Genomic DNA, 16,636 nt, shown 5'->3' with positions numbered 1-16,636 from the left:
TGTGTGTGTGTGTGTGTGTGTGTGTGTGTGTGTGTGTGTGTGTGTGTCTGTGATTGTCTGTGTCTCTGTGTGTTTGTGTACCTGCATGTGGGCTAGACATCATTCATCAGGCACTGTCCAACTACTTTTTTCTGAGACAGACTCTTCATTAGCCTGGAGCCTGCTGGTTCAGCAAGGCAGGCTGGCCATTGAGCCCCCAGGGATCTTGTCTTCACATTCCAGTGCTGGGATTGCAAGCACAGTCCAAGATGCCTGGCTTTTTACAAGCACACTGGGGAGTGAACTCATGTCTCCATGTTGGTGTGGCAAGCAATTCCCTGAGGGAAGCATCTCTCCAGACCCCTGTTTCATAACTTAACATTTTCTGTTTTCATACTGCCTCATGAGAGTCTGTCTTCCATCCCTCAGTAAGCTGCCCTTTGGTTTCAGGAGGAAAAAGTGTTCTTTCTGTGATTTCATGGTGGACATAGGCATGATTGTCTATTTGGTTTCCTTTCTCTCTGGACCATTACCTTCAGATGTTTTCAAAGGATTAAGCTTTGTGGGTTAAAAAGGGTCTTTGGCTCCAGCCTCTGCTGGCTGCCCTTTACTTGCAGCATCTTAGAAGAGTTGGCTTTATAGAAAACACTCATTTGTCTCAGGAGAAACATGGCAATTTGTTACAAAGGTAGGGATGCATAAAGAGGGAGAGGTGGACTCACCCAGATGACATCTCGGCCCGTGTGGCTAGGCTAGGTCCATCCCTCTTCATCCTCTGCTTTTGATAGCAGTTCCTGGTAACCGGGAATGCTCCTCTCCTGAGTATCTAGGATGTGGCTGAAAAGCATACTAACCCAAATCCATGTTGAGAGCTGTCTGTGTGAATCTAGCCAAGCTGGTTAACTGCCCCTCTCCTTTCTGGGGCTCTACCTTAAGCCTTGTAGGGTTTGCCATTAGATTACATACGTTGTTCTGTTTACAGTGTCTTCCTAGGCATAGAACAAGGTGTGGCAGTAAATGCCATCCTTTCTTTAGAACTGTACCCTCAAATCACAGAAAGCTTGTGGTAAGTGCAGGGGCCATCTGTGCTCTGTTTACTATCCCACAAGCATCAGCAAACACTGTGCACCTAGAAAGAGCAGCGCTGCTGCTAAGCCATGCTGCTGCCACCAGCCCTGTCTGCCATCCTCATCCTCACCACCACCATCTCTGTCACCATGGAAACCAGGCTAAGTAATTTAGGCTTATCTGGTTAGTGGGGCTCTATAATCCCCAGGACAATTATGCATCTTGAAATAGGGAAACGAAAAGGTTCCCTACAAACAAACAAGACCTCCCCCTACTGCCCCAATCTCCCCTCCATGCTGAGGATCCATGCACTGATGAAGAAAGCTACACCAGCTGTCTCTCCCACCCCATGGAAACTCTCTTCCCCCCTCTCCACTCCATATCCTACTCTTCTCTTTAGAGAGTAACTATTTTTCTGATTATTCTGTCTGTGCCTCAGATAGGCTGAGACTAGACTTCCCGTCTCCCTGTTCTGTACCACAGCAAATCTCTCATGCAAATTGCATAGATTTATGTCCAAACTCTGCCATAAGTTTTAAACATCTATTTGGACAACGTTCCCCTAGAATTTATTACTTCTGCATCACTTCATGAAGCGTAGGCTGTACATGGAGGGGAAGATAAAGCTGCAGGATCAGGTCAGAAACTCGGATTGTGATCAGAAAACATAAAGCAAACACGCTATTCAAGTTAATGTCCCGTACATGGATGGTTATGTGTTCAGGACAGGCAGGTACATCACTTCCTTCTAAGACTGACTGCTAGAGTATGAATGGTCAGTGGAATTCCATGTGACATGGACACTCGCTGACCGTTTGTTCTTATGCACCAGCAAGCTGTTAGCTTGAGGTCACTTGTGTTAGGAGTGGATGAATACAACTCCCTCTTCAAGAGTGAGGGATTCTGAATCAGAAGGTAACTTTCCAAGTAGGTCATGCTGGCCCAATACTGCCTAGTTTCCTCTGAGTCTTGTTTGGGGGGATCATTCTTTGCTAATATGTTTTAAGAGTCTTAGTGCAAATACTCCCTGAAGCTGAGAATGAGCCAGTAAACTGAGTGGGTTGGGAATAGCCATGGGATTCAGCTTTCTACCCAGAAGATGGACATCACCATAGACTTTCACCAGCATGGGTTTTTATGAGGTGTGGCAGCAAAGTCATAGGATTTCTATTTACAGAGTTGGTTTCTAAGCTGAAAATCAATCATCACCTCCGGGAGCTCATGAGCAGAGCCAGTGTTTCATTGATGAATGCTGTCTGTCTGGGACTTCCACTTTGAGCTGTGACCTGAGGGGCAAAGCCCTTACCACGGTTCTGTTCACCTAGCACCTAATCCTCGACTCTGGATCCATTTAATATCCTTTGTGAGCTTGAAATTACTTCCCTTGCTGAGCTCCTCCTGGCCGTTTCACCCCTGAAGCTCTGCTGCTGTGCAGCCCACCTGCCATTCATTCCCTGGAAGCCTAGAGCACACAGCTGTCAGAACTCAACCTGAGGGGAACTAGGAGCCCCATTTAGATTAGCCAGTTCCTGAAATTTCACATGCCTCCTGAAATATTGTCCTCGGTGCACTGGCATGGCCTCAAGTCCAAGAACTAAGTAAATCCCTAAAGCATGGTGTGGTCATCTTGTCCTACTCCACAATGCCAAACCCGAGATGTTCTTGGGGCAGGTGACTTAGCGAAAGCCAACTCTGAGAAAAAAAAATGAAGGAAACCAAGGGGAGGCAGGTATGTGAAAGAGCTTGACAAGAATGGGAACAAAAAACCCGAAGACTCACTTATGTCTGGTCCCAGCCTGTCCCTCTGGCATGTTGTCTTACTTTGGCCACCCCTTCTGTCCTTCTGTTTCTGCTTCTTGTCTACCATGAGACAGAGGAGACCCTCCACCACATGTTCCTGCCCTCATGGTGTTCTGTCCAAGCACCTGAGTCTAGGCAAGCCCTTGCCTACAACTGTGAGCTATAACATACCCTTTGTCCTCAAGTTGATTCTGTAGGTATTTTGACCACAGCTGTGATAAACATCACTGAAACGATAGCATTTTTTAAAGGTGGCTGGCACTGGCCTCTGTGGCACCTTAGTCACCTTGTTGTCCACTCATCTGGTCCTCTGCAATACTCATCTCACACTACTCTTTCTGCCCTAGTGAGGCATGTTCACCTGAAGCCCTGGCTCTTAGATCATTGGCCAGGCACCACCAATCACTCCCCTAAGATTTCTTCCTGCTGTCCCCCAGATCATTGCTCTGGAATATTCCTAACTCACTGGAATGTCCATTTTTGGAAGGAGAGAGAAGCCAAGCAGATTTTTGCAGTATTGGCAATCCCCTTTGGATGCTAGTAACCAGCATCAAAATACTAAAAGCTAAGACCAGTGATAGATGAATAAGTGAGTGAATGAAGTCAGTATGGTGACCCGACTTTAATCCTTAACCAAGTGAGAGAACAGAGAATTTTCCTGTGCCTGAGGCAAGCGGGAGAGATCGTATTTTCCTAGCCACCAGTCAAGGCTGGTAAGGACTCCTGTTCTGATGACAGAGATGCAGAAAGGCAGGAGGAACCCAATTTCGTGTTGTAACCAGGAGCGAGAATCCCAGATAGCAAGTGAATACAGTTAGTTATGAGGTTAAGTACTGATGAGAAAGGGTTTTCCCCAGCCTGAGACAGTCTGGAGGATTCCAAATCAAAGGCTCAGCTCAGCAGTTGCCCTTTCTTGGGAAAGCTGTCATGCCAGGGCCAGGGAGGCACCCAGAAGCTCCAAACCAGGGGATGAGTGCAGAAGCGCTGCATGGCTTCCACGGGATTTCTCGCATCCAAACACTGCTCATTCCTCAGTGCCATGGGCACTGCTGTTCACAGTAATGGATGAGCCTGAGGAAAACCCTCAATTTACCTGATGTCTACAACAGTCCCTGTCAACATCGCAGCATGCCTGATAGGGGCCGCAGAGATGATCCGAACCAGTGAAGACTTGAGCTTTAAGCTGTGGAGGTCCCGGACCTGCCTCATGTCCTCACTGCACCTGGGCCCAAGCAAAGTGAGGGCAGGTAAAACAAATCCTAGGGCAGATTGCTAATCAGATTGCAGGAAAAGTGCTGTATTACTGGTGATCAGAATGCAGGCAGCTCCTTCTATGCCCCAACGCAACTTCCTCACACTTTTTAGAAGAGAAAGTACCTTTTGCCCTCCCACCCTAAATATTTTAGCGCTCACTCTCATATCAACTGTGTCCCATTACCCTCACCAACTCTCTTTTCTTAAAGGTTTTAATTTTTTTAACCTTCTCAAGGAGATGAGGAAGAGGGGTCCTTCCAGGCAGAGGGCCAACCAAAATTGAGTTTATACAAAAATGTCTAAAGGAAGCCTGAGTTTCTTAAGCTTATTAAAAATAAATAAATTTGGCCTGGGAGTAGGCTCATTGGGTAAAATACTTCCTTTGTAAGGCTAAGGGCCCAAGTTCAGATCCCGAAGCCACACAAAGCTGCGTATGGTGAAAATTGCCTGTAATCCCAGTGCTCCTATGGCAAGATGGGAGGTGGAAGCAGGAGAATGCCTGGAAGCTCACAGGGACAGCTGGCCTAGAGTATGGAATGGTGGACAAGAGGCCTTGTTTCCTTCCAGCTGAAGAGGTGGCTCAGTGATGAGGAGCACTTGCTGCTTCTCCCGGAGTGTCAGGGTTTGGCTCCCAGCAGCCATGTTACGTGGCTCAAGCAAAGCGGAGAGCAAGGACTGACTTCTGAGCTTCCATGTGCATGCTCACAGTCACCCACACAAACATGAACATCCCCACACAGTGATTTTAAAACGTTAAAAAAAATGAACAGCTGATAGAGGGGAAAAAAACCCTTTTCTTTCAAAATGATACGGAATGATTCAATGTGGAAAACAAAATGGTACCCATGCGTTTCCTCCCTCTATGTGTGTGTGTTAGTGCACATGTGCATGCAACCTGGCACCTTACATGCGTGCTAAAACGTAAAAACAACCACTTCCAAACCCAGGCCCCTGGAAGTCAGAGGCAGTGAGCTTTTCCAGCAGGCTCTAGCTGAGCCTCCCTCTGTATTCCTGAGAGGTTCAATTAAGGGATGTGAGCCATAAAACAGTGCGTTTTCTCACTGCTATGATGCATTGTTTTTAATCTCACCGCCTTGTATTATATCACGTTCCTATAATTCTTCCGACAGGAAAAAGCTTGTTTTATAAAAATATAGTCCCCAGCCTTTGAAATATAAGTTTGTATGCAGGCAACATATATATCATGGAGCCCACAAACTAACTCACTTACTTAATACAGTAAAGTTCAGGTGCTTCCTATATTATGTGAAATGTCTTGAGATAGGCAGTTGCTGCCAGCGCCCATCACTGTTCTTGCTCACGAAAGATGAGAGGGGAAGGGGGGGGGTTGGAAATCCCCTCCTGGGATGGTACAGTAACATGTCTTTCATTATCACCCAGTGTCAGGACACTGGGTAATATTCATTGTGCATGAACAATAAATTACTATTTACCTGGCAGTGTCTTTGATAAGACCGTCTCCTGTCTCTCTCTCCCTCTCTCTGTCCGTGCAGCATGGAGCAGAGGAACCCCCTTGCCTATAATTCTTATTAAGGCTCTACCTTTCCAGAAGAAGAAAGCACACACTTCCAAAGCCGCCACTCTCTGGGGTTTTTAAGGGACCTTGTTTTTATTGGTTCACTTTTATTTCTCCCACCCTGCTGTGTTTGAATGCCGTGGTGACTTCTGTGTATACAAGTCTCATATTGAAATGTCGGCTGCAGATATATGCAATATTAAAGAGCGCTTATGAATTTTTGACATCTAATTAGTCGCTACCCAGTTAACATGTCAGGGCTCAGAGGGATTAGGGAGGCGGCCCTTTCTGAATACGTTACAGTGAGGCCCTGTCCTTTCATGTATTATTCTTTAATGTAGGTGGTGATTATTTGGCTGTTATTAATTGATGAAGCCCATTGGTCTTGCAAGTGGAACCCAGTTCGCCATTACTCACTCTGTGTTTCTCAGAAGGGCTCTGCCACACAATTGAAAGGCCCCACTTCCTCCAGTCCCCTTTCTGTGCCACTCAGGGCAGAAGGGCACTTCCTGGTCCTTTTGAAGCTCTTGTTCCTATGCAGACCAGCCATGGCTCTACAAACCAGCTCTGTAGAATACCACATCCTGAAGTCCCCGTCAGGCAGTGTGGACGTGGTAATCGGAAGCACCCTAAGTCTCCTCCCAAAACAAAGTTTCTGGGTAGCTCTTGTGTTTGCTTTTTCAGGATGCTTTTTTGGTGCCTTCAACATCTGTGGCACTTGAATGGCTCAGCTTACTCTGAGTTCAGCTGTCTGCCAAGACATCAGGTGACATTCAGGGCTTTGAGGGCCTCTTGCCCTTGTCTGTACCTGGAGGCCACGAATGTGGAAGGACAGCCTGACATCTCTGCCTCTTCTTGGATGCAGGATGCCAGACTGGATGTCACATTACTGAGAGGGATCTGCTGGTGTCCTCTGGAGGAGCTGACCCTCCACTGAGGAACATCAAGTTAATCTGTTGGTAAAACTGGAAGGGGTCCCCAGAGGTAGGCAGATGTTCGCCACAGCTGCATCCTCAGGCCCCTGTAAAGCCCCCCATCTCCCAGGCAGAAGCCCAGGGCCTCATGGTCTTGGATCTGAAGCCTAGCGGAAGAGGTAATATTTAAATTAAGTAAGCTGGGAGGCGCTGGTAAGGTGCAGCTATGGGTTTGCTCAAGGGGCAACAATAGTGTTTTCCTTGACTTCATGATACCCCTCCAGTCTATGCCCGTGTGTACACAGGTGCACGCATAAATACAGGCTGGTGAATACACACAGGCACAGTCATGTGTACATAGTCACACATTCGCGAGTACACGGACACGGACACGTACTGTACAGTACACAGAGCGAGATGCTCCTGCATAAAACATGCGATGACATATAATAGCTCACTCATGCATGCACGCACACACAAACTCACATACAATAGCCCCACACTCCACACTCGGGTGAGCCCACGCACGCTGCATGTGACAAGAGACTCATGCAGTGACTCATACACATACACACATGCAAGCTGAATGCAATGTCACACTCGTGCTACACAGACACACAGCCCAACACTCATTCACAAACACACACAGACTCACACTCATACACACATACACATACTGATGAACAGGCATGCCTACTACGTGTAGTATAATCATATTTATTTACACATGTCCTCATATTTGGGGACAAAGACACACACACACACAGTGCCGCACTCATGCACACATGGACACTTTCATTCTCAAAGCTTTCTAAACAAAGGCTGTACCATCAGACTCTCCTACCCAGGCCTCCTGGTTTTATGGACAAATAATTACTTTTTTTTTTTTTTTTTTTTTTTTCAGAGCAGAATCACCCCCATTGTGAACTTCCACCATTCAAGTCTATAATTGGGGCAGAAATGGAGCTGAGGCCGATTGGCCTTTTTCAATGCACCAACTCTGTCCAAACCATCCCCAAAATGGATAATCATGAGCATAAGCCTTCACCTTCATCAGCTGGTGGGTTTAATTGCTGTACTTGATGTCAATCAGGGCCGGCCTTCCATGAGCGTGTCAGGGGGCCATTTCAGAGAAACCCTCTGGACTTAAGCTTTTTGCTGCCTCCTGTCAGCAATGCTGTAAAGGGGAGAAGAGGCAGGAGAGAGCAGGAAGGACAAGCTTACTGACAGCAACGCTGGAGGGCTTCTGAAACCCTCAGAGTGAATCTGTCTGGGACGAGCTGGGGCTGGGATGTCGGGGTGGAGAGGGACAGTTCACAGATGTGGACCCTGCCAGGAGGCAGCCCTTTGTCTCCTAAACCCTTCACACAGATAAAAGAGAGCTGGGGATGGAATGGGCTGTATGCATGCGTGCCTCAGAAGGGGTGGAGGTGGGTGGCTGGGACTAGGATTACAGTGGGCTTCAGGTGGGGGTAAGATGAGGCACAGAAAGGAAGATCAGACCAAGGATGTGGAAGGCTAAAAGGAGAAAAAACCATGAGTGCACACAGTTTTCCTCCTCGTCGACAGTGGGCTCTACCCCAAGGAAACAGTGAACTTCACAGTGTAAGAGGCAGCTGAAATTTAGAATTATTGTTTCCTCCTAACAGAAGACTCATTTTCCACGGCCACATTTGCAGCATAATAAGCTTTTTGTTATTTTTTCAATTAGAGTCAATTGACCTAACAAAATGCTCGGCAATTAAGTGATTTTTGTAATGGTCCGGGGGTAATTTAGCCGAGCTTGTCAGCTGTGTTTCATGAAGCCGAGCTGTCTCTTTTTTTTTCCTTCCACTGCCTCTCTCTCTCCCTCTCCCTCTCTCTCCCTCTCTCTTTTTCTCTCTTGAGCATAATGGCTCATAATTTCGAAATCTTTCCCTTCTGTTTCCCTCACAATAATTCGCAATTACAGGAAGTTGTTGGAGGTGATTTTTTTTCCTACCTTGCCTTTTGAGTCAGTAATTTTAAATAAAATGTACATACTTATAAAAAGCCAGCTATTACTGAAATCACTTTTTGTGTAAACTCAATTATTTTATGAATAGTGACACCAGCTTACACTGGGTCCCACTCTGAAGCCTGAAGCTTCATTATCTTTGGAGTAAAAGGGGTGGAAGGCTCACAGCACTCTTTCTAAATCAAACCAGCTCCCAAGGGGGTAAACACAACTTCAGGAGAGCGGAGGGGATCCAGGTCACCTGACTACGGCAAATGGCTGAAGTGTCCACTCCTTGGCACCTGGCCAAGCCCAGTGTCCCTCCTCCCCAGGGCCGTGGCTGGACCGGAGCTTCTCATCCACTGATTTATGAGGGAACCCTTCATTTGCCTAATTGATTCATCTCCCTAAGCTGACATCTGGAGTTAGAATTCCTTTTAAAGGCTGTAGTTGGATTCGATGACAGGATCAGATGTTCTCCCATTGAAGGGCTTCTTGTCTATACCTATCTGAAACTGGTCCTCTCACCACTCATGTATACACAGGGTAAACACGGGGGACACCATTCTGCTGGGGATCTCTAGTGCAAATTCACCTAGAAGGTCACTACCGAGTCATTACTGAGAACCAGCTTTTAGCCTTTTCAACGCATGTCTGCCCGGCTGTCTTTGTTTTGAAAGGGTTTTTTTTTTTTTTTTGCTTTCCACACCTCAGCTGCCACTTCATGCCTTGGCAGGAAACTCTGCCAGGAGGGGGCAGTAGAAGAGCAAGGCAGCTGATCCCCATTGTGGCTAGCCCACCAGCTCAAGAAGACCTGGCCTCCCCCAACTCACCTGCACCCTGGAGCTAAGCTTGAAACATACATTGATGCAAATCACTGCACTGCCCTGGGACCCATTGCCCATTCCTGTCTGGGTAACATTTAATTGGATGCTCCTGTCTGTTTCCAAGGTTAGACATTCCCAATAATGTCTTCATGGCTATGGCCACTGTCAGCTGGATGTTAGGAACCCTGGGCATATTTCCTGCTAACTTTGAGTAGGCAGCTTGGGGAACTCGGGCCTCCTTGGATGAAGCTGGAATAACTGTGCTAGACCATAAAAGGCAGGAGCCCAGCACCACCAGGGCCCATGTGGACTCACTTACTTAGCATTAGATAAATCGTAAGTTCCCTAACCATAATGTGAGAGGCTCTAGATACCATCTCAGAGGACTTTTAGTTGTAAGTTGTCTATCAAGACATTGATTATGTAACATCGTATTTCTGTTCCCTTTGTAAAGTTGGGAGGGATTTCGGAACAACTCCAAATGAGCCCCCCCCCCCAATCTTCCCTTCTTCCCCACCTCCCGATCCCTCTCCCCTACTCCAGTGAATAATTTACAATAAACTAAGGCATAAAGATATTCTGGAGACTTAGTTATTCCAAAGCGCTTAACAACGGCTATGCTTTCCAGGGTGATGCTTCATACCTGTAGCTTTGAGCTAATGGACATACTCAAGCCATTTCCCCATAGTCATGGGCAGCCCAGGGCTTGACTTATTCAGCTTCTAAGTCACTGTGCCTTTGGCCTGGCTGGGGCTTGGCACCGCCTCTCTAGCCTTTGATTAATCCACTGCACCTCTCATCTCTCTGACTATAAAAGCCTCAGCTACAGCCCTGAATAGCATCTTGCAGAAGAAAGAACCCAAAGCAGAAAGTATTAGACTTTCATCCAGCACCATAGGAGGGTTGTAGTTATTAAATTTCAGCTGCTTATCAAACTGATATGAAAGTCATTTTGCATGATTGCACTGCATCCTGGAATCTTACGCTTTTATTTGCTGTGTATCTCTACGCTTTCTTATTAGAAAAATACTCAAAGGATAAAAAAAAGCTGATAATATTATTCAGTTTTGACAATTAGGTAGAGAAAAAATATTCAAAGCAATGCTTTTTCACTGTAGCTGGCAATAAACTTGGGGGTTCCCCTGATAGCAGTCTACACAATACTACCCAAGGTGACACTGGCTTTGTCTTCTAATGACCACCTACTGGTTTTACTGGGTCCAGATGGAATGGGGAACAGTTCCTAGTCTGCCCTGTAGTATCTATGAATGGCACTTGTGGAATCTTCCAAAATGTCCTTTATTTGCTCATCTGACTTAATGTCACCTCTACTGTGATGATTAATAGTGGACCCCTTAGAAGGGTAACTTTGCCCTTAATTAAACACATTTTATTTGGTTTTGTCATATGAAATCTAGGCTGTCCTCATACTCCACCTTGCTATGTTGCCAAGAATGACCTTGGACTTTGCCCTTTCTGCCTTCATCACCAGAGTCTGGGATGGCAGGAGTACACTATTATATCTGATTTTACATGGTGATGAGGACTGAACCCAGCGTTCCATGATCTCTCGGTAAGCACTCTACTCTACCAAAGGAGCTATAGGCTCAGCAACTAAAACACTCTTGTTAAACATTGTATGCTGGAAAATATGTCAAAGACAAGGATGGGGTCCTAGACAGTGCCTTGTCTAAACCTACCTGACCATCTCCCCTTTTTGGCTTAACAGCGTACTCTTGAATTACACAGACACACAAAACTCATTATAAATTATCTCTATATGTAGGTACATTTAATATCTTTCTGTGGTCTATATAAATGTTGAAGTGACTTAATATGTTACCTCATATTTTATGATTTATTTTACGCTAGGCTTCTTTTTAAAAAGTATATTTTGAGAATTTTACACATACATACAATATATTTATCTCCACTCCTCCCTGATTTCTCCTATCTCCATCTCTACCTCCCTTACAACTTCCTGCTCCCCACATTCCAATTTGAGCTCTACAGTCACTCAAGGTTAAAGGGCCATCCACTGTAACGTTATCAATTTATCAGGGTCACACACTTGAGGGAAACTGACTTCTCCTTTCCTCCAGAAGCTATCACTGTCACTGGTGCCTTAAAGAGGGGGGTGGAGATTCCTGATATTCTTCCTCTTTCATGCAGAGTGGCTCTTTGCATAGGTCTTCTGCAGGCAGTATAAGGGTCTTGTCATGTCCATTATCTCCAATCTTCCTCAACCTCTGGCTCTTAAAGTTTCTCTGCTACCTCTTCATCAAATGGTCCCTGAGCCTTGAGGAAGGTAAGATAATCAAAATGTCCCATTTGAGGCTGATAACTCCACAGATGTTTGTGCCTATACTTCTACCAATTGTGAGTTTCTGTGTTAATCTCTATCCAGTGAATACAGAAACTTGACTGAGAAGTCTGGGAACATCATTGATCTATGGAGATTAAAAATTTAGAGGGAAGCTTGAAATTGTGTCAACTGGGAAAAATAGTAATATTGGATTCACCACTGGGGCCTATGAACTCCCCAGGTAAGTGGTCTTGGTGAGATTGATAGTATCAGACACTAGTTTCCTTCTGTGAAGATGGCTTAAAATACAATAAAAGCTGTTGCTTACCCCTAAAACATTCATGCCACTACTGCAGACACGGGCACATCTTCCCGACCTGTTTATCACAACAGTTTATAGGGCTCACATCTGGGTAAGACTACAGGTGACTCCTGACTCTCAGCAGCCTGTATAAGACTGTACAGACCTGTGAAGTTTCCCTAGTAGGAAGGAAAGTAGAGAACCTTCCTGGTCAGCCCAGCTTGGATTACCTACCTCCTGTGCTTGAACTACACAATGTTTTCAGCAAGTGTCTTAACCTTTGAGTGCTTGTAAGTAACTAAGAGATATACCAGTAGCCTGTGTTGTCTAGGACACCCCTGATCAACAGCAGGAGGAAGATGTTCCACAATGATATCCAAGGAAAGAGAAGTAATAAGGAAGGGTTTACACAGGGTGAAGGATGGGAAGACAGGATGAAGGAGGGGAGAGAGGAACAATTAACACTAAGGATGTTTGAAAGGGCCATATTTGAATGTACTATTTTATAAGCTACTCCTATGTACACACACACACACACACACACACACACACACGAACACACACACTATCAAAAATATCCCTGAGTGAAAGTTGAAGTATTTACTTCTGGGACTGTTACTGAGGTTACAGTTTCCAAAATCCCAGCTCTGATTGTGGCACCAGAACTGAGTATTTTCTTCCTTCTCCTCTTGGTAGCTCTGACCTCATGTCATACTTTTCTGAGATTCTGAACATCAAACCAAGAAATTAGAAAAAGAAACAAGTGAGTCGATAAAGGCTGACAGAAGAGAATAAAGAGTTGGGAAAGGGCTTACTCTGCCAACTCGAAAAAAAAAAAAAAGAAGAAAATTAAAAAAAAAAAGAAGAAGCCGTAATTGAAGTAGAGCTTTTACCAATGGGACTAGGAAATGAGCATACTACTAGCTGCGTTGACGGAGGCAGTGTGGACATGGTTGTTTTCAAAATGGATGCATATAAAGTTGGATAGGGCAGGACTTCCTTCTGGTGTGTGGTGGCTGAGGGTGAAAGCACTGAGCCTGGCCAGCTCTTGTGCTAGTAAGAACTGGGTCGTTTGGGGAATGCAAACCTTGAGGCATTCTCCTTTTTCAGGTAACGAGATGTGGACCACGCAGATGCCTCCGTTGCCTCATCATCTCTTCTAATAAAATTGTTTGGAAAAACTAAAAATTAAGTCAATATTGATATATGAGAGTAAAAGCCAATGGGGAAGAAGTGGGTGCTAGAAGAAAATTAAATTAAAAATATTCAATTTAGCAGCATCACCTTTATACAGTGGGGTGATATCGACTGGCTCCTGTATCTTACAGGTTGACTTTTTATTTGGGCATAGGTTTCTTTTGCAGAACCTTTCTTGTGAAGGACAGAACTGGGTTTTAATGGTCAAAGGAAATTTTGTGGATTAGTATACAAGATTCTTGATTTCTGGTATATTCCAGGGAAACAGACAAGGCTGAAATGTATCTATAATGAGTCAAACATAGTTTATTTTTAAAAACATACTTTGATTAATTTCAGGTACCTAATTATCTCCTCAATTTAACAACCGTTTCTGTTTAAATGACAGCTTTTAAAATATTTGACTCTAATAAACCTCCCCTGAAAACTTGTTATGCTATTAATTTGATAATACATTTTTAAATGGAATGTTCATTTTGTAAAACCAACTCAGTGAGTGTCTAAAAATAAGCCAATCCCTTCTAGAATGTGCTCCAAAATAATGTTTTGTGTTTTACTATGCCACTACCAAGATGTCTATATCACGTGGGTTCCCCATCTGTTATGATGGCTACCGGTGAAATTTCTCAGAGGCTAAGGATCAAGTTAAAGTCAACCCAACACTCCCAAGAGCACTGGAAGCTTGGTGGAGGAATGGTTCTTCTTGCCATCCAACCTCATACACAAATACCACTGAAGAAACTCATATTTCTCCCATCCCATCCACATGTTCCTGCTTTATCTGGCATGAAGATGCTTTCAGTATCTAGATATGCCTTCTTTTTCAGCATCAAAACACCGTAAACTCATCAGCACCATGAGAAGAAGGAGAGACTGTGATAACAAAAGTGGAATTGCCTTCCCTGTGAGGCAGGGTATGTGGAAAACTGGCCCAGGAGTCAAAGGTCCTGGAGTCTAAGACTCCTTGAGCCAAAGACTCATCTTCCAGTCCCCAGATCTGCATTTGTAATGAAAATATGGGGTGACATTTTATTGTATTAGTTCAGAAAGATAAGAAACAAGCATAGCCATGGAAAAAGATTGAGCTTTGTGAGAGGCACAAGCTTGTAAACATGTATACAATGAACCAGTGTTGTTCTCTATCTCGAGAGTATAATTATAATATCTGCATGAGTGTGCATTTCCGCATAGGCATATATACACATGCCTATGTGTGTACATGCAATAGTGGCTGCCTACAAGGGAATTATAATCTTTGGGATGTTGTCACTTAAGACAAACGTCATCACAGAGAAGACACAAACATATCCTAGGTCTGGGTCCCAAAAGGGTCATGTTCTTTGTGGAAGGAAGGTGCTTCATCTCCTTGAGTCACAGTAGCTGCACCCAGAGGTAGAACGGCAGTGATGACGTGTGAGTGCATTACAAGGCAGTTACAATAAATCTGCTTATTTGTAATAGACAGTAAATATCAGCCTCACCCCACAGCAGGTGCTTGGTGAAGTCTCTGCAATGACAGCAGTAATGGGGATGACGCCAGTGGTGACGACGGCACTAGGAGGTGCAAGGTTGTGTCATGGCAGAAACGGGGTTCCCAGGACAATAGGAAATTGCATCTCAGAAGCTGGAAGTCAAGGACCTGCGGGCTATGAGTCACCACTTTTCTTCGTGCCTGTCAGTTTGTTTTTTGAGAATCCACAGAAATAGAAACGCGCTCTATCAGGCCAACTTGGATTGCCATCTGGCCCACACATTTTCCTGGCATGGCCCGAAGGCCAGCTCTGCTAGTCTCCCCTCCAAGCAAAACCCCAAGTTTAGCAGAACAAAAATCTGCTGCTGTGATGCAGGGAGCACAGCCTGGGTTCATTATCATGATCTGTGGGTAAGCAGTAGGTATGAGACAATTAATACCAATAACGACTCATCAGTACAATGGCTGTTGACAAAGCTCCTGGCTATGTGGTTACAAACTGCTCCTGACTATTGGGTACAAACAGTAGTGGACTGCCCACAGAGCTTCCATATTGAGTCTGTTAGGTTATATTGACCTTGGATTTTTCACTGGGGAATCCTGAAGCACTTATCCCAGAAAATGAACTAATATGCGGGACATTTAGAACTAGACAGCTTATCTTCTAACTACTGGGGTGGCGAGCTTTAAAGGCTGAGCAAAAGAGGTGAGCCACTTGATTCAGCATCTGGCTTTCATTAGCTGCCAGGGTAGAAAATACCTGACTGGCCCCCAGATTCAACTCTTACTATATCAACAAGTGTCCTGAGGATCACAGCAACGAGTGAGGTATATCCAATTGACAGAAATGCAAATTCAAAATGGGGCCCAATCCTTCGGCCCAGAAAGTAACCTTTTTAAAAAAAATTCCTATGAGTAGAAAATGTGACCTATGGTGTGTGTCAGCACCCTTTACTGACACATCAGGAACTCGTGCTTTGCTTCTGCATTGTGATATCAATAATTTCACATATATATTTATAATATATTCCATGGTCAGTTACACTTGAAATATCAAGGTTAAGACAAGAGTTCAATGGGCTTTTGAAAATTTTATTGCTTGTCTTTCGGCTTTCTCTTAATATCTCTATTTACCCTTGTGCAATTCCTTGCTCTCAGAAAGTACCCCTTGGATGAGGGCCTTGGGTGCCATGACATCTTCTCTGGGTCTCAATTCCTGATATTGAACTCTTGCTTATCTAGCCTCTGAGCCAATTCATAAAGGGATGAAGTCTCTGAAACTGCAAAAATGAGGGACTCCAAAACAAGCATTCTCCTTCCTTATGAAGTTGCAGTGCCTTTAAAGGCCACTGAGCACAGGAGGCTTTCCCAAGCTGTCTCAGTCTCTGTGGATGACATGTCTCCTAGCATGTCTACTATGTGTGCTTTTGTGAAGGGTTTCTGGTGCTCCTTTAAGCTCTCTCTCTGGACTTGAACTTCCTCAGCTCAGGAACCTGAGAAGGCAGCATAGGAGGGGTATTGATAAGGATATTCATGGGGGAGGGCATGAGATTATTCCTCATTGTCATAATACAGACTTTCTAGGGAAAGTGATCCTTCCTTCTAGGTCCCCCAAGAACAGTGTGAGGAGATGAGATGGGAAAAACTTTCCAGACAAAGTCAACTAAAATCAACAGGAGAAGGGATGTGAAAAGTCAAGGAGACAGCGCTCCAAGCCTGATGCACTGACTATTTTCCACAGAGGGATGCTTGCATTTGTGGAGAAACCTTTGTAAGTCACAGACTTCAAAGATGAGGACTTAGTTCTTACAAATACAAAAAACAAAACATTTGTTTCATAGATATTTAGGGAAAGAAAATATTGGCTTTGAAAATTGCATGGAGGAAGAACTAAAAAAACAAAACAAAACAAACAAACAAACAAAAAAACAGGAAACTCTCCCTTTCTTCCAAAAAGATCCACACTCATGGATACTTTGCTTTTGCACTCAAGACCACATTGTATTTT

This window comes from Psammomys obesus, unplaced genomic scaffold (genome assembly GCF_907164565.1).
Source record: "Psammomys obesus unplaced genomic scaffold, mPsaObe1.curated_primary_1811, whole genome shotgun sequence".
In the NCBI taxonomy this organism is placed as follows: Eukaryota; Metazoa; Chordata; class Mammalia; order Rodentia; family Muridae; genus Psammomys; species Psammomys obesus.
This window is presented reverse-complemented; position numbering follows the sequence as displayed.